Raw genomic sequence first — 18,670 nt, forward strand, 5'->3', positions numbered from 1 at the left:
AAAAAAATACCACCTCAGCAACATCATGTATTTGCACTCTGTCTATCCTTTATAGCATATGAACTTAGTTTCTGTTCTGTTTTGTTCTACAGAAAACTCAGCAACATAGTCCACTTTCTGTTCCAATGTTTGGTGTCAACAGAAGTTTAAGATCTAGTTCTGGTCTCCACTGAAGTCATGGGAATCTTACACTTAATGGAAATTGGAGCAGTCTAGAAATTGGAGAGGCTGAAAAGAATCCCAGATGCTGCATAACAAATCCACTGAGGCAGTCCCTCTGCTCTTGGAAGATGCCACTGGGAATTGCTGCCACTTTCCTGTGGAAATGCTGCAAAAAAAAACCCCTGATGTCAGATGTTAAAGTCTCACATAGAGTTTTAGTGACAAAGAAAATTCTTAAAAATCTAAACAAAAAAGACTGCACCAAGTGAAAGAGCCAGCTATTTGAGTTTTTACTGGGAAATACAGACATTTGAAAACAGCAAATCATGCTGACAATTTCTCCTTTGATAGAACATGTTAGCACAGTTTGAAGCTGGTTCCCTGAACAATTGTGTGAGACAGAACTCTTCAGCCCTTCAAATGTCAAATTTAAAGCAAACAAAACAGGTTAGTAATTTTATTTTCATTTCTTTTTCATGACTAAGATCCCGTATTATTTGTCTAGCAATTGTGAAAGCCGAAAATGTACTTTGCATGTTTTCTTTTTGTTTCTTCCACAAACTTTGCAAAGGGGCCAGCATTCTGCTGCAGTGTGTGGAATTCACCTCCTGTTAACATTAAAAAGGTACATCCACCTTAGATCCAGTCATGGCATTGATATGCAGAGGCAGAACCACAGTTAAAAAAGAGGATGTAGTGATTCATTCCTTCTTGAAAAATTACTCAAAGAGGAAATTGCATGCTCTGAAATGACAAACCTCACTGTAACCTGTTGTGACCATGCCTGCCTGACATATCATACTCTATGTTTTCCTTGGAAATTAGACAGACATGCCAAGCACACTTCAGGTATAAACCACTGCAAAGGTAACAAGTTTCCCATTTGTCTGCTGACAGCTCCCAAAGTCTTGCTGGCACTATGATCCAATTCAGTGTCACTGGAGACACTCAAGGTAAGTTTATATGAGTAAGAGGGGTGTAAGAAACAAACACAAAATGCACATAGAAATTAGTAGAAAACAAAAGGGACTGTGAAAAGGGGGGGGGGGAAGTATTCCTAGTGTGAATTATTTACTTTTCTACATTCATAATTGTCACCAAATAGAATAGTAATGAATCCTCTGCTAGAAACAGTTCTTAAAATTGTTGGCAGCGACAGGAGTCAGAGTAGGGACTGTTAACTCCTGTTAAACTCTAATCCTTCAACATAACAAAACAATTTTGTAAATTAAGACGTCTATTCCTTATGCTGTAGACTTTCAACATCAACTTGCATAAAATGCCTCCTTTCTTGATTTTTAAAAGAAACCTTCTACCTTGTAATTGTGGAAATGAGAAGAAATCAACATTAAGTTAGCACACAACAAGTGAGCATCTGTATCAATCCACCCATGTGAGAGAGACACCTAAAAGGGCTATGTTAGTCTTCCACTAATGCACAACTGCAGTTCAGGAGAAGTTGCTGGTTGCTGAGTAATACTCTCTGGTTATCTAATGCTCTGCACAGCATACAGAATATGGACTTCAGCAATGTTTTCTGACAATAGGGCAGCAATATTTACCTTTGCATGTTTGTGGGGACTTAATGAAATGTTGACATTTTGCTGCATTGAAAGAAGCCTGAGAATTCCCTACTCAAATATCTTAGAAAACTAACAGCAAAAACCACACTTGGAAGTTTTCTATTCCCCTTCTGCTCACTGTAAAAGAAAATTCATTATAATCATATTCTTTGCATGGACAGTGAGTTTTGCTTCACTGACTTGGGTGAATCAGTGTTTGCTTACAACATCAAGGCTTTCAATACACACACAGCAAGGCTTAATACAGATTCTGGGATAGGTAAAAGAATAATAAAAATGTTAATTAAGGATAAATCCTTATTTTAAAATTCTCATAAATGTCCACAAAGCTACTTTACAGAATTATTGCAGGATTACACTTCAGGATCATCGAGTCCAACTTTTGACTGATCACCCCCTTGGCAAATAAACCATAGCACAAAGTGCCATGTTCAATTCCTTCTTGAGCACCTCCAGGGATTGTGACTCCACTGTCTCTCTGGGAAGTCCATTCCAATGCTTAACGACCCTTTCCTCAAAGAAGTTCTTCTTAATGTCCAAACTGACTCTCCCCGGCACAACAAGAGATTATGTGCTCTTGTCCAATCACTTCTTGCCTCAAAGTAAAGGCTGATCCCCCCTTGCTACAGCCTCCTTTCAGGTAGTTATAGAGAGAGATAAGGTCTCCCCAGAGCCTCCTTTTCTCTGGGCAAAATAACCCTACCTCTATCAGCCTCTCCTCATATGACTTACTCTCTAGACCCTTCAGAAGCTTTGTTGCCTTGCTCTGGACACACTCCAGCACCTCAATGTCTTTCTTGTAGTGAAGGGCCCAAAACTGAACACAGGACTTGAGGCGCAGCCTCACCAGTCCTGAGTATGGGGGACAATCTCATCCTTGGTCCTACTGGCAATACTATTTTTGATACTATTTTTGATACTTCTTGTAATCCACATCAAGATGTTTCTTAGACCAGTGGTGACTTATTCTGAAAGATTTAAGGAAATTCATTCACTGTCTTTCTACATAGGCTGTGAAATGAGGACCTCCTCTTTGCTCCTCCATTTTGGACATAGTTTTTCTGTTTAAATTCCAGTTTCTCTCAAAGAAATTCTATACTCGTTAGCATGTTAGAATACACGCTGAGTGACAGATGCATATGTTCCTGTAACAGCAATGATGGGTCCTCAGGTGTTCTTAGAGAGCCTTAAAGGTACACTTTTAGCTAAAGCAGAGGCTCCTATTTTTTGCTCTCCAAAAAAAGGGAAAAATGGTGCTGGAACTGCCCTCCTAACTCCAAGTCAGTCTTCTCACTCAGTTAAGTTTAGGATGAACTGGCCATTTGCATAAGCAGCAGGCATCTCACAAGGATTTTTCTGGGGGTTAAGGACTTTGTGAAATCTTATTATCTTTGAAAAATCATTAGGAGGCTAAAGCAACATGCTTTCTTAGCAAAGTCCTAGTATAAACTGTGGCAGAGGAAACTGATATGAGGGTTCTTGTAAATGTCTTATGAAAGGCTTATACTAAAAGCCTCTAAGAAATGTGTCCTTTCAAAGAGGGCAATAATCATGAAAACACAGAAGAGCTTATGATTTTATGTTTTCCTCATAGTTTGGCAGAATTCTGGTGTTTCATAGCACTAACAAAGCATGACATTAGGCTTTCTCATGAGACTTTGTTTCCCAGCTTGTGGGGATACCACAGAAGTACCAGATGACATGATATCTGGCAACGTGTATAGCTCACTTAGGCATTAAAAAGGCCAATAAAAATCATAAAGCAGCTAACATACTGAGTTACTCAATTATTATCTGGTTCATCAGAATTTCATTTTTTTCCCCTCTTTCCTTTCTGTCTGTCTCCCATTTGATCACATGCACAGAACCCTAGTGAAATTTTATCAAGAAGTGCCAGTCTTGCTCACACAGACAGAAAACTTGATTTGGGGATCAGTTTTAGCCAACTAGCTATGTTGATGGCCAGTAACCATTAGCAGGGTAAGACCAATGAGTAGATAATCTACTTGCCACAAAGAAAAGGTTAACCAATCTACACTGCTCCTCTGTCTCTATTACTCTTCAGATTGGCACTAGAATCTCTAGCCACAGACATAGAAATTGTTCTGTAATGACAGGCATCATCAAATATAAACAGCTGGTAACCCTAAAATTAGACCTGCTGGCTGTCTCTTGGTTTGGGGATATGTTTTATTATACCTTCCAACTGGCAAGCAAACTTTAAAGTTAATTTAACCCATTACAAGACCATTTTATCTAATGGCTGAGCCTGCTGCTTTATGTACACTCTCTTCATTCTTATGAGGAGATTTGCTAGCACAGAAATAGAATTTAGCTCAAGCTAGTTGAAAATTTTCCATATAAAATACATTCTGGCAGATAACTAGAGTTCTTGATTAAGCAAGATTTTTACAACTGTAGTTTGTTCTGTCTTCAGAAAACCTCAGCTTTCAGGTGACCAGACAGAAAAATTGTTCAGTAACAAAATTAAGCTAGAATAATTACCAATTTTTAACTGCAAGGCCTCCTAGCCAGGGACTCATACTACATCCTACATGTGGCAGGAAGGAAGAGATAATGATGATTATACTCCTCAGAGGCATGCTAGTGAAGAGATCTGGTATATAGCAAAAAGCTCAAGCATAAAACATTTTAACCACACCTATTGCCATGCATCACTTAAAATTAATCCTCTATTTCTTAGTCTAAAATTTCCAGCTGTTTAGATTTTCATTAAATTTTGACATGTCCTCTGGGGAATAATCAATAATAGAAAACACAATCAGCTGTAGTTTTTGCACCTGTCTAGAAATAGACTGGCATCCTCAAAGTTCGATATGCTTGTCTGAACACTGGCCACTCATCCTTAATAAATATATATTTAGGGCCTTGATTTTTACACCTGTGTTGGGCTTCTTTTTTTATCTCTGAACTTGAAATTAGCTGGAATAGTTGAATAACAAATTTTTTTTCATTATTTTTTCATTTTATGCAAACACTCCTTCTTTAACATGACAATATTCATTCTGTCTTCTCATATTATCACCACTACTGGAGGCATATGACAAGCTTAGTAGTACTGCCAGATTCTATTAAAATGTTTCATTTATTTTTCTTGTGTAGATTGGATGTAAAGCTGAATCTGTCCTACAAGAACCGAGCAAAGTGAAATTTTCTATATTTAGCTTAAATGTTAACAATGACTGAGGGTCAAGATATTTGCTCTGACATTCACAAATGGGTGGAACTGCCGACACTCTATTAAAACTGCTAATTAGGGAAAAATTTAGGTGGGAATCACACTTGTACTTTGGTCACAGGGAAAGCTGGCAAGCTCAGGGAACCTTGCACCAAGTAAAGAATGAAATGGCACCTCATGAGTCATGCAGTGAAATCACTTCTAACTGGGAGCAGCACATCTGGCAGTGATGAATGGTGAATGATGGGATACCTTTTCTTCCTCTCTCCTCTAAGCCTACCAGAAATACCATAACTGACTTCTGGTTCTCAGGACTGTTAGCATTAGCAGTACACAAGGCAGTGAGAGTATGTCTTGAGATTTCAGTTCAACAGCTTTTCCAGGAGTGGTGATTGGTGAAGCTCACTCTGCAGAGCTGCAAGAACACTGCATGTAACCTTGCATGGCTCCCAAAACATGAGGGCTTCCAATACCTCCTCTTCAAGGCCATTCATCTGATTTTTTCTTCAGGTTTTCAGGGAAGCAAATCCTTGGCACCACAAACAGTGGAAAATGGACTGTTTCATGACTCTGTCGGAGTCTGTTAACACGCCTTAATAACGTCAAAGGTATAATTTAATAGTGATCATATGCAACATCATTAAAAGACATCAGAGCTCATTTTGTTCAGTTCATTTTCCCCAGCTTCTTTATCTGTCTGAGTTTGTACCTTAGAAACTCAACAATATTTCTTAGAAAATTTCATGCCTCAAAGGTCACCATCTCCATAAATGTTAAAATGCCTCATTCTGGGAGCACAATGAGAATACTGAAATAGTTTGCAAACATGTTATGGTTTGGTATTCATGCCTAGGTATTCTGCCTGAAAGTACATACACCTTTGAAAACTTTCTGGTTATTTTGTCAGCTTCTCTTTCTCCCTTAGCTTTCTAAAATAAAAGGCAAATATACTATTCAGTGCACTGCTACAGAAATAAATGAGGGCAGAGTTCCACTTCTTTATTACAACAGACTTTGTAGTAGTTTGGTGAGTCCTAGTGTATCTCCAGGCATACAGTGCATTACCTAGTTAAGTGGAAGTCATGTGTGTATGGCAGTTACACAGACTATTTTTCCAATTTCTTGTTGTATATGAATAGATCTGTCACAGAATACCAAAGCAGAGGCTGCTGGAAATCTTTCAATTTGATGTTTGGGGATTTGTTGAGTTTTTTCAATTTAAAAAAACCCCAGAGATTCCTTGAAACCAAAACTCTTTGTGTGAGTTTTCACTAAACTTGTTTTAGGAAAAGTTTCTCAGGGTGATGATCATTTTTTGGTCAAAATATAAGGGTGGGGCTGGCAAAGAGGTGGGAGAGACAAACAAATAAATGGGAATGACTGTGAAAACTCCGTCCCAGGCTACCCTTTTGGTTAGGTCAGCTATCAGAGTGTGGGAAAAATGGAGTTCATATTTCAGTTCTACTTGCTTCAGGATAGGGTCTTGGACTTAGCTTTCTTACGTGTCAGATAAGTGTTATGTCCATTAAGGGAACCATACCACAGGAGCACTCTCTGGACTGCTAATAGCTAATTTGTTCTTTGTATAAAATTAGCTTTCATTGGAATAGAGGCTTGAAGCTGAGACTTCCTACGTCAGTGTCTCCTCTAATAACTCTTAACTATCCTGGAGGAGTATTCTGTAGCAAACAAAAATTTTAAGGACTGGGTTTCATGTTCATGGATGTTTCATGTTCATGTTACAGAATGGCAAAACAGATGTGTTGCAAAAATTTTTACAGGAATAATAGAACAACCAACCATCTAGTTTTATTTCAGGAGTGTAAGATCTAATAGATAGATGCAAGATAGTTCAGGTAAGATATTAGCTTGGTTGTAGAAGACTTTTGAACACAAGTCTTTACTATTTGCTCCCTGGTTGCATTCAGTATCACATTTGGTTTACCTTTACATTATATGCAAAATATTGCTGAAATAGGAGATGCAAGAGAAATTTAGTCCAGCTTTCTCTTGGGTAACTACTACGGTAGTAGAAGCAACTTAGAAAAGTGTCTGCTTCTCACCTAAATTACATCTAACTTCCACAAAAAGGCACATTGCTTGCGCACTTTTTCCTCTGATTATTCTGTACTTCTGTCTCCTTTTTTGACTACAGAAATAAATGTTCCTTGTCCATCCCTTTGTAAGGATCTTAGAAGTGTGGATGGGCAGGTCTATTTAAGGCCTCAGAATAAATAATAGTTTTGCTCCTCTCAGAGGTGCTGAGAAAATATTTTGGTAGCCGTATCCTATAACTGTGATGTAAATCTCTTACCACCAAAAAAAATCTTATTAACATAGAGAAATTCACTTAACACAGCAAGTACAATGCTTGAAAGAAACAACTTCCTTAACTGTCACTTTCATGTCTTTGTCCAGAACAGTGATGTTTAACTCCACACATGAAAAAAAAAATCAAGCTAGCTCTGATGAGGAAGAAATGGACTCTCATGCTTCAGTCTACAGGGTCATGGTCAATTTTCTGCTAGAGTTCCTTAACTTTGAAAGATATCTCATAATTATCCTATTCAGACATGGAATCCTCTCTCCCTCATTCTAACAATCTCAACAGTAATGATCAATTTAACTTTTTTTCTCTGCTGCTGTGATATCACCATTATAGGAGGATTTCTTTTTTGCTTTGTCCTGTTTTTAACTTGAACATGTTACATCAAAATGAGACCTTGAAAAGAATTGTAAAACAGAGTGATATTTTAATCCAAATTATAGTCATTGGAAGGTATTTTTAAGGTATATAAGAAATTGAGGAATAGTTGTATGTATATGTATATTGTAGCATTCTAGCAATTGATCATTATTGCAGTAAGAAGGAATGTTAGAAAAGTTCATTCTCACCCAACACAACAGCTTCTGAGATGGGAAGGAGAGGGAAAGGACTTCTGAAGTGTGTCTTCTATGAAGTAGAATAATGCTGGGTATCTAGAAACAGACATGACAGCCAGTGCAGTGTAGCAACAAGAAGGTAAAGGCCCCCAAGCAACAAGTGCAATTGATTAGAAAATGAGAACAACATTGCAAGTACACTGCACAGGAGATAAAAAGACAGAGGAGTTCAATGCACGTTCACAGACTTTGTACAAGAATATACATGTAACTCACAAACAGGTTGTACCACACCAGAAAGAGCAGCAAGTGCTGATTGCAAAGTATATCATCCTGTCAGATGCCTGAAGACAGCAGGATCTCACTTATGGACAGGCTACATCTTGCATTATCCCTCTACTCTATGCTGGTTTTGCTGGCTTTTGTTCTCTTGGTCCTTCCAGAACAGCTGTCAAGGTTGAGAGGTAGTGTGGTGGTCTTAGTGATAACCAGGCTCTAACATCAGACCTGAGCTATATTTTGCTCACCCTTTCTTATCTAGATTTTCTGAGCTATTTGAACATAAATCTTCTTTCTGTTAGACCAGGCTGAATTTCTGCTCTGGTCATCCAATTGCAGGAGCTTGGGCCACAGCATAAGCTGATGGTGCCAAACTTGTTTTGGTCTGGGAAGATTTAGTGAACAGTTTCTATCTCCCATTATATCCCATTTTTATACAGTAACACTTTCCTAGGATTTTTGGAGTATAAAACCTTTAAGGCAAGGCTGTCCTCCTGTGTTAGTCATGGCAACATTTCTCAACTGTATGAGCAATCTGACAAGCCCATTACACAGCCTATGAGTGCAAAGAAGAAACAACATAGCTCAGTCAGAGCACCAAAGGGAAGGGTAGTTCTAGGAACAGTAGCAGGGGTGACCTAGCAGTGCTTTCACAGGCATTTCCCTGCTCACTATTGCATCAGTCAGGTCAAATATGCTAATGGACATCAGGGGATGTCAGCCAGCCTCTGGTGTGAGATGCAGCCACAGCTTTGCCTACCTGACAGCTTGAGTAGCCAATAGCTCTTTGCCTCGCTGTCACTACAGAAGCTGCAGCAGAATTCCTCAGGAGCTACTTGCAGTCCATAAGATGCAAATCAGTTATGTCCTCCCATGCACACGAATATTCCCTGCACAAGAGAGCTTCAGCCTTTATCTGGTAGTAGGGTTGATGCCACGACATAATCGTATGCAAAATCAGAGCATCTGCACAGCTGGCCTCAAATTTAAGGATATGAAAACATCATTTTGGAAGGTATCCTGTATGACAAAACCCATGCAACATTTCTAAGCTCCCACATCTGGTTGAACGACTTGACTTCTCTCCTAGTGAACAGCAACTATCAATTTCTAATAGTTTATCCATTCAGGACTATGTTAAGGATAGAAAATGATAAGAGCACCAAAACAAAGAAAAGTCTTCTTCACAACAGGTAGCACCGGTCAAAGAAGTTCTGGAATAATTTTTTTTCCCAGAAACTGCCTTTTAGCAGAGTAAACAAGTTTTGTAAAAACTGCTTTGTGTTTTGTTGGGTTTTTTTCCCAAAGGAAAAGAAAGCCCAAGAAGTTTACAGGGCAATATTTCAGACTTAAACATATTAAGGGTTATGGGAGCAAGTAGCATTTTGACCAGGACTGACAATGTTTAAATTTTTTTATTTTTTTTTTAAAGCAACAGAAAAATCATACCTTGCTCATTAAACTGTTTGGTGAACTGAGGTTCTGTAGGGACTTGGAATTGAAAATGGAAATACTAATTGGTAGACTGAAATACAGTGCTGTCTAGAAAGTGATATAATGACAGAGTAACTATTTTCTACATCTTCTATTTTGCTTTGTATTTACTAAGAACTCAGCTACAATTCTGATTTATTTTTATTGGTTTGTTTCAAAAGGATTTGCACATTTTTAAAACTGCAGACACATAGGTAGATGCAGGTCCAGATATCCCTATGCGTTAAGTGATGCCTTCAGCCAGCTGAAAACTCTTTTTGATCTCTCTGATAATACCAGGAAAGCACTGATCTGAAAAGGCAGATTACCACCAAGGATTAGGCAGTACAATAGCATGCTGAGAATGCAAGAGGATGATGAGGTTTAGCAAACAAGCTTCCAACATATTTGAACTCAACATTAAACCCCAGTCCAAGCTATGGGAATATAGCTTGGGAATACAGAAATGAGGGTAGAGAATTATCTTGAAAAATTATTTTATAAGACCAGGTGAAATTGTCTGGTTTTAACTTAATATCAATTCAGAGCTAACTGAGAGAGCACATTCTGCACAGAAGACTCTTCTCAGGATGAATAGACAGAGAGACTCAGCTACACTCTAATTTTCTTGAGACAATCCTTTTAGGCATGTGGCTGGAGCAGGTCACTCTGCTGTTGCTGCTGTCCTCAGGCAGTATGACAGAGTGAAGACAGGATTTTACAAAGCCCTTTTTTTCAAGAAGTGATTTTTTTTTTTCAGGACTAGCCACAGTAAATAGAGTGGTTATTTGGTATGTGAGATAAGTATTGGCCAATGTCATTTGAACACACTAGTTTTCTTTCAGCGTTTTGTCACTTGACCAGTTAAATGCTAAGGTTAAAATGCTGTTACACAACATGTATCCACCCTACTGTGTGTCAGAAATGTGAGGAATGTTTGCAAGAAAGAGCAGCTTGCGTACAATTCCTGTCACCAAACCCCAAAGTCAAAATGGCTAACATTTCCTGGATCTGCTTAGCTCACCTATGGATAAATAGTTCATGTGTGCAAACAGGAGCAGAGTCATTAAAACTGGAGCAGCTCTTGGGCAAGATCCAGTTTGCATGTTACATATTCATAAAAAGCTGTGTTAGAATGTCTTCCAACAGTGCAAACGTCAATGGAGCCTGCTGGAGCAAGCCTTAGGTATGCCATCTATGTGTCTGATTGCCTAGAGTTCAGAGGAACTTGCTGAATGCATTACCAAGGGGAATGAAAAAGCTTGCATCGGGGTAGCTGGCCAGGTCCAATTTCTGGATGCTTAAAAGTATGTGTTGGTGTCAAAGACTTTAGCAGCTTTTGTTTTTTTAGCTCATTTGTTGTTTGCATAATCCTTGAGAATCTCAAACAGGAATATTTCATTTTGCTGTTCTTTCAAAGAACACATATTAATTTATGTTGTAACAAAAATGTTCATTAAGGCTTGCTTAATAGCACTGATTATTTGTTTATTTTCACTCTGTGCAGCCTATTTAATTGTGTGTACACATACCTGTAATTATCACTTTGAAATGCAAATACACAGTTACTAAGGATAACTCTTCTCATTTTCAAGCAGCCCTTTTTTATAAATATTAACCATATCCTAAGCTGCCTGGAAAACAGCACATTTCAAGCTGTCCTCACATTTCAATGGCTGTCTCCTGAACCAAACTATCCTCTCTGCCACTGTCACAGCTTCCTTCAGTTTATCGCCAGTCATAGCCCCTGATGAAGGCTACACAATCCCTTAACTGAGGTACCTGCCAGCTTACACCTGATATTATGCTGGCACTCCTCTAAGTGATAGGAATAGAAGTGGATCTATTTTCTCTTTTAAACACTGTCTCTCTCATCAAGCCTCCAACTCCACTTGTGACTTACTGTTGTAAAAACCTGGGCTGATACAGAACCATTTGTTACTCTCAATGATGTATCAGATAGATTATTGCCATTTAGTTTCACCCACAGATCCTGTTCACACTTTTGTCTGGGGTGGGATTTGCTTCCTAGAGTGAGGATTTGGGGATTTGACTGAGCAGCACGATTAGCAGAATTTATCTCTTAACAATAAGTTATCACTTAACTTACTTCCTGACTATCAAACCCACAAAGTGCTTTCAAAGTAATGACCATACCAACCCATCTTCCCTCGCACACCTTTCCCCCCCAAGCCCTAACCCTTCTGCAATTACAGACATCAGTGGTTACCCATGGAAGTTTCTCTTTCAGCAGTATTTATGTGAACAAATATTTACTTGTCCCCCTGTTCACAGAAAGTGCATTAAAGAGGCATGTCAGTTAGTGTGGGCTGTCTTTGAACAGATGTTATGAATACTGTTTTGCAGTATTTGCCCAGCAGTAGATGAGAACAAGTAATGAGGAAACTAGGAACATGGGTAACAAGGCCAGAAGGTGTGGAGGCTTTCCAGGAGCAGGAGGAGCTGGGTGGAGAAAAACTTGCCTTACCAATATATAGCCACAAATCTTTCTCAGACTTTATTTGTATTCCTTAATGGTCACTCTCAAGAAAAAGCATTTACCAGAGTGAACACAGGCACATACACTTTCACATAACTCTGCAATTCCATAAGCATGGTATCTAAGAGTGGGAAATGATTTGGGATTGATCCATCTTATTTATTTAAAGGGAGGGGGGAGGGAAGGGGGAAACCGTGTCCTCATGATCAGGTTGAATAGTTGTAACTGTAGCCTTCTCACAGAGCCACAAAGTGCTCCTTCCCCTGCATGCCTTTCAACCAGTTTGTTATTTGTATAAAACATACGAAGATAAATAATGGGTTGAATTGTAAAAGGGTTCTCCTTATCTCTTAGTGGGCATCATGGGGAGAGGGAAAATGACCCAAATAAAAATTTCGATCAGTGGAATGAAGAGATGACATCTTAGTACAGCTTCAAGCCCTATCCAATGGTACTTTAGTAGAAATACCAGCAAAGCAGCACACAAATAACATACATATCTTATAGATTACATAATTTATTTGGAAATGTTTTTATACGTTTAAATAAACTTCAGAAAACTACAGTGGAGCCTTCATATAAATTAGCTGTAGTGCCTAAAATCCCATGAGCTATGAAATGTTAAAAGAGAAAAAAAATTAAATACATAGTGTTGCTGAGCAACATAGCTCACTCTTAAACAACTTTCCCTTGTATGAAGTGCTTCAGAAAGGGACTACTGTGGAGTCTGTGTAAGTACTTGCCCTATGGGTAGTACGATTTTGTTACAATCCTTCAAAAAACAGCTACACAGACTGTTACTGAATTCAATTATAAGGAGTCTCCAGGGTTATTCCATTACCTCTGCCTTTAGCTCACAGTCTCAAATCAAAACTTAAGCTATTCTCTTTTGATTTCATTCATTAAAAAAATAAATCTATATGAACTTTCAACATAGAAATTACTCAAAAACTCTTCTGCAGTCAGCGTCAACTGAAAAGTGTTGCAGGAAAGTCTCTAACTATACAAGCTTTTGCTAAGGGCAGAATAGATTTCCCACAGCCCTACCCAGATTTGTGCTGAATGCTCAAGGTCTTAGAAAGTGCAGAGCAGAAGGCCAGTGCCTGACGGGACTCGCACTGGAGTGGGTCTGGGCTGATGCCAGATTGCTGGCCCTGGGTTGCAGTGTGAGCACCAGCCCCAGAAGGACCAGCCCTTCCCCTGCCTTGCAGGGTCCCTCCTAGTGAGCTCAGAACCTCAAAACTCTCCCTGACTATTAAAAAAACAAGTTGCTTTCCACAAATCAGAAATCTCACTTGGTCTTCTGTTCCACTGGCACTGAGGTGCTTACTATGGTTGCACTGCATTGCTCAGTGCTGACTTCAGCTCCCGAACATCTGCATTTCATGTGCATGTATCTACATGCATCTACAATGAGTTTTATAGTCACAAGGAAGGGGTTAATCCAGGGAGCAGGTGGAAAGCAACCCAGCTGCAAAAAGATTGAAAAGGTGGTAGGAGAAACTAGTCTGAAAGGAAACAAGGCCGGCAGGCAGGCCAGGAGAGGAGGGTATGAGCCTAAGGGGGGAGGCTGCCTGGGCCACCCTAGAGTGGGGGGAGCCAGTAGGCTGCTGTACTGAGGTGAGGCAGGTGTCTCCTGGTAGAAGCAGATGTGGCTTTGATCTGTGGGCATGCCACAGGGTGGGAACACCAGGCAAGGTTTGGTTCAGCTAGGTGTCAGTCCTCCTAAGCTTCTCCACGAGCTCACACAAGGAACAGTTTACCTGGTTGGAGTAACGTTATTATTTGATTTTTAAAGATCTTTAGGCCTCTCCTGTCCATAAAAGTGGGAACTGAGCACTTAGATACCTCTTTAAAAATTGGGTCTTGCTAAAATTCCTCCCTCAGACCAGACTAGAGCCAAGCTTTCTGCTGAGGTTTGAAATGCTATAAATGAACATTCTATATTGTTGCCTTACGCTTTCAACTTCAGGCACCTCATCCAGACAGAAAAGTAATGAAAGACCTGAAGAAACTCAAGGGTTGGAAAGGAACAAAGCAGTCCTGTGGTTCTTGGTGTCTTGTTCCCAAAACCATTGCTCACTCACTGTGTAGACTTAAGCTGCTAACAGGCCAATCCAACTCCCAGTAAAGTCACTGGGAATTTTCCCACAGGTCCCCGTGACTGCTGAATCAGGCCCTTAAAGTCCTAACAGTCCCTTCATTACCTGCCCCCCCCCCCCCCCCCGCAAAGCTGGGACAACAATATCCTTATCTCACAGGGTAGTAAGGGGACTAATTTATAAATGCTCATAAAGTTTTTTCGGATCTACAGATGTCGGCACAAATTATTCTTAATTAGCATTCTCATGGTATTTCTAGTTGTCTCACTAATGCCAAGAAGTTCCAAAAACCTCATAAGAAAGTTTCTTTGAAAATTGGACCCCTTTTCTGGCCCAAAGATGTGTGGAAACAGACACATTCAGATGGCACTGGAATGTATGAATACTGAAATAAGGCTCTGAGTCTTTGGGGGTTTTGCATGAATCTTGACAGCAGAGTAGAGCGCAGTGCTATAGAAAGGACAGTCCCTGAATTTTATAAAAAGCACCTAGAACTTTCTGAGGAAAGGTGGGCTCTGGCTTAGGTTCTTGTCAAGAGAAGGAAAGGAAGAGTCCTTTCTCTCCCCACACCCTGTTGCGTGCTATGAGTTAGTAAGGTATCAGGCCCAGGCAGAGAAAAGAAAAAAGGTCAGGTCAGCAGGCAGCAAATAGGGGATTTCACTGGAGAGAGGTCTGCAAGGGTGAGTAATAATGCATCATTTGGGAAAAGGAAGAAACACACTGCAAATCTCCCACACGCACTCACTCGCATGTATGCGTGTGTGTATGTATATATATATATCCCATAACATTCCCTACAGCTATTCTGCTTCATGGCCCCTGACCTGACTTTTGCATCTATACAGCTTTGTATGTGACTTTAGCTATCCTCATTACTAAAGGTGAACACTGGAGAAAATCCACAGGGGTAAAAGTCATCTAAAGAGACTGTGACAGATGTACTGTAGAAACATGTTACCGCACCCTTGCAGGTAGAGAGCTTGCTATGCTGCTATGGGAAAGCAGGTAAATGTTAATGTTCTGATGCATCCAGCCCTTTTAGCTCAGGCATTATGTCAAAACTGGTCAAAGACAGGAAATTAACCTTCTCTCTCCCTCCCCCGACCGTGCACACACGCACAGACACACGCATGCAGAGCCATAGCCAAGGCCTTGGGCAAGCCAGCTGATAGCAATCAGTATTTTGAGAAGTGATAGCTCATCTGTAGATTCAGCATTCTTTTGCAGCAGAAGGTATTATGCAAACTAGCCCCATTAGAAAAGCAAACATCAAAGCAAAACATGTTTTCGAAGAGACAAATGTATAAACCATGTGGTACCTGACACTGAAACAGAAATAGGATAATTACCCTTTCTCTCAATGGAAAGCATAGCTGCAGAGGATAAAAAAGGTGCCTCATACACTGTGCCCTGTAGTTTCCTATACTGTGCATGAGAGCAGTCATCTAGGGAGATGCATCAGGAGAGAGCCTGAAAGAGCTGATACCATCCCCCTCAGTGAAGGACAGGAGAATAAGAGCTAGACTGCAGCTGATTGTGGAGCAGCACAGCTAGTCATGCTCTTGACACCAGCTGGAATGCAAGGTGCCACTCCAGCCTTAGGGGAAGCAGGGAAAAAAAAGAAGAGTGCAGCTAAGGTTACACAATTACCTGTCTTGACAGTGAGCAACTTTTCAAAAATATGCATACCACCCTGACCATAAGTAGCCACAAAGTATGCTTCATGGGTCCTTTGACTGAAGTCTAAACAGAGGAAGCTCTCTGTAGACAGATTTTTGCCTAGCAGTGGATGCTGTTGCTCAGTCACTGCTACTATATGGGGAAAAAAAAGCCCTCACAGGCAGGATGGAAGATGGAAGGTGTGAAATGAGTCTTGGATGATGCCTGTCACAGTACTGGTAGAACAACACATCCAGGTACCATTAATTCATTTAAATGAAGAGACAAGTAAACCAGACTATCAAGACTTCTGCAAAAGTTGAACAAACTTTCTTTAGAGAGGAAATGTTTGCTAAAGTTCCCAGGACAAGGTAGAAGTACATACACGTGCTCTCTCTTCCCTTTACTTCAGCCCCCCTCTTCTTCTCTTTCAGACCCTATTTCTCCAGCACACAACTCAGCTATCAGGTTGGGAGAAAGAGAGAGTGTGAAATGGCCGACCTTGTCCTGCAGTGCCGAGGGCCTGTGGGTTTGGGCCAGGAACAGGAATTCCCTGTACAGACACTGAGTCTGCTGGAGGAGACAGGAGAGCCTGCTCCACAGAAGAGCACTTTGTTCACTGCCACCAAGGAAAACTTACACAACAGACACATACAACCATGGAAATATGAATATTTTAAAAGTGTGTTTTTTCCTAGAATACACAGTGCTCTTATTTCCTTAGGGGGGCAGTAAAAATTGGGCAAGAGCATATTGCCAAATGCATAAGAGTTAGCGAGGTTATTAATCCTGCATGCTGTAGTTATATAGAGCAGAGCAAGGTCTGAAAAGATCACTAATTCAAATGAGTTACTGACAAATGAAATGCTCATCAATCCCATCTAGCAGAGAGGGTTGTTTGCTTTTTTTTAATCTTCTCTGCCCCTTAGTATCTTTTCTGTCATTTCATCACTTCTTGGAAACTGCAAAGAGTTAAAATCCTTTTCCCTTTGTGCCCCAAAAATATATACGCATCAGCGCTTGTGTGTGTACATAATTTCTACGTGCAAAATCCGAGGTAGATATTGATACTAGAGAGTGCTGTTGTGCAGCTGCTTTGTGCTGCATCACTAGCACAGGCCAGCTCTTAAAACAGCCTGACCAGGGCCATGTGAATACAAATAAGACAGGAAGTTAAAACTAGCCTTCCTAAGGTATCTTATTAAACTGTTTGGAAAGGAATTGCTCTTTTTCTAGCCATCTAAAAAGTAGGTGTCACAATAGACGCTCAGACTTCCTATAGATGTAATCAGGTGGTGATTCACCATATCTTCAGTTACTCCATCTGTCTTCAGAGTTACTCCATATATTTCTTTCTCTGTTCTGCCTAAAGAGTGAGCCCAAGTGGATACTTTAGACTTGATAGCTAACTTTTAGATGGCTAATGTTAACTGATCTGTCTCTTCCTAGTCCATACTTCCCTATCTCAGAAGGGTCACATGAGAAAACATTCATTAGAGATTATGAGTTGTTGTTTTTCTATTCAAAAGACACATAAACAGAGCTTAGATGATGTATTTTCAGCTGTGAATATCCTAATTTTATTTTCCATGGAGTCAAGACTGCAACCCTAATCAGCAGCAAAACACCATCCAGCGTACAAGGATGTACATCTGGATGTGGAGGCCATGCAAACACCCCAAGGCCCATGGGCTGGAGAAGCCCAGGACACAAGGCTGTGAAAACAAAGATGGCTAAAGAAAGCTCTGATAAGGACACTGGGCAGGTATTCTTATTCCACCCCTAGCACCAGCTCTCTGCCAAATACACTATGCCACTGTTTACTCGTGGTCTTCTAACTTAAATTGGGGAACTGGCCTAGAAAATAGTCACCACAGGAAACAAAGTCAGCTTTATTTCACCTCCTAGACCAAGGCAGGAGCTTTTTGGTGAGAACCTCAGCTGTGGTCCATAGGATACATGTAATACATTGCCCAGGGGTTACCAGTAAAGTTCGTTTCTGAGAACCGCAGCAGCACTGTGGTGCGTGTATATGCACATACAGAGAGACTCTGTATATTGTGCATAGGATGATGGTTTCATCTTTACTGTGTCCTTATTTAACTCCATCAATAACAGATTTGCTCAGAAAAGAAAAATTAACTCATCTGAAATCCTTTACAGTACATTTTAAAAATCTGTGACTAGACGCTAGTCAAAGAAAATATATGTTGATAGGAGACATAAATCCTACAATCCTATGAAGAGTGTTGCATTGGAGATGCACTTCGCTTGGCTTACAGGTATCTTGCCATTCTTCTCGTGCCACATCTGACTGAGAACACTATGTATCTCCACCATGCTAATGTAAATAACCACATAACATAGAGCTGTATCCCCCATACTAGAAAGATTTAACTTCGTAGATATCAGAACTCTTAGCTCCTAAGAAGTGTTACTATGGTATTCCTCAGCTCATTTTACTCTTGCCCAATACCTCTCCCAATTACTATCTTTATCTCAAATTCCTCATGCCCCATATTGGGCGCCTAAAAGGACTGTGGTGGGTTGGCCCTGGCTAGAAGCCAGATGCCCACCTAAGCCACTCTATCATTCACCTCCTCATCTGGACAGGGAAGAGAGAATACAACAAAAGGCTTGTGGGATGAGATAAGGACAGGGAGAGATGACTCAGCAATTAACATCATGGGCAAAACAGACTCAGCCTGAGGAAATTAGCTGCATTTGTTACAATCAAATCAAAGAAGCATAATAAGAAATAAAAACAAATCTTAAAAACACCTTCCCACCACCTCTCTTTTATTTCCAGGTTTAACTCTACTTCCAATTT

This window comes from Manacus vitellinus, unplaced genomic scaffold (genome assembly GCF_001715985.3).
Source record: "Manacus vitellinus isolate BGI_N305 unplaced genomic scaffold, ASM171598v3 scaffold_1_pilon, whole genome shotgun sequence".
Lineage (NCBI taxonomy): Eukaryota > Metazoa > Chordata > Aves > Passeriformes > Pipridae > Manacus > Manacus vitellinus.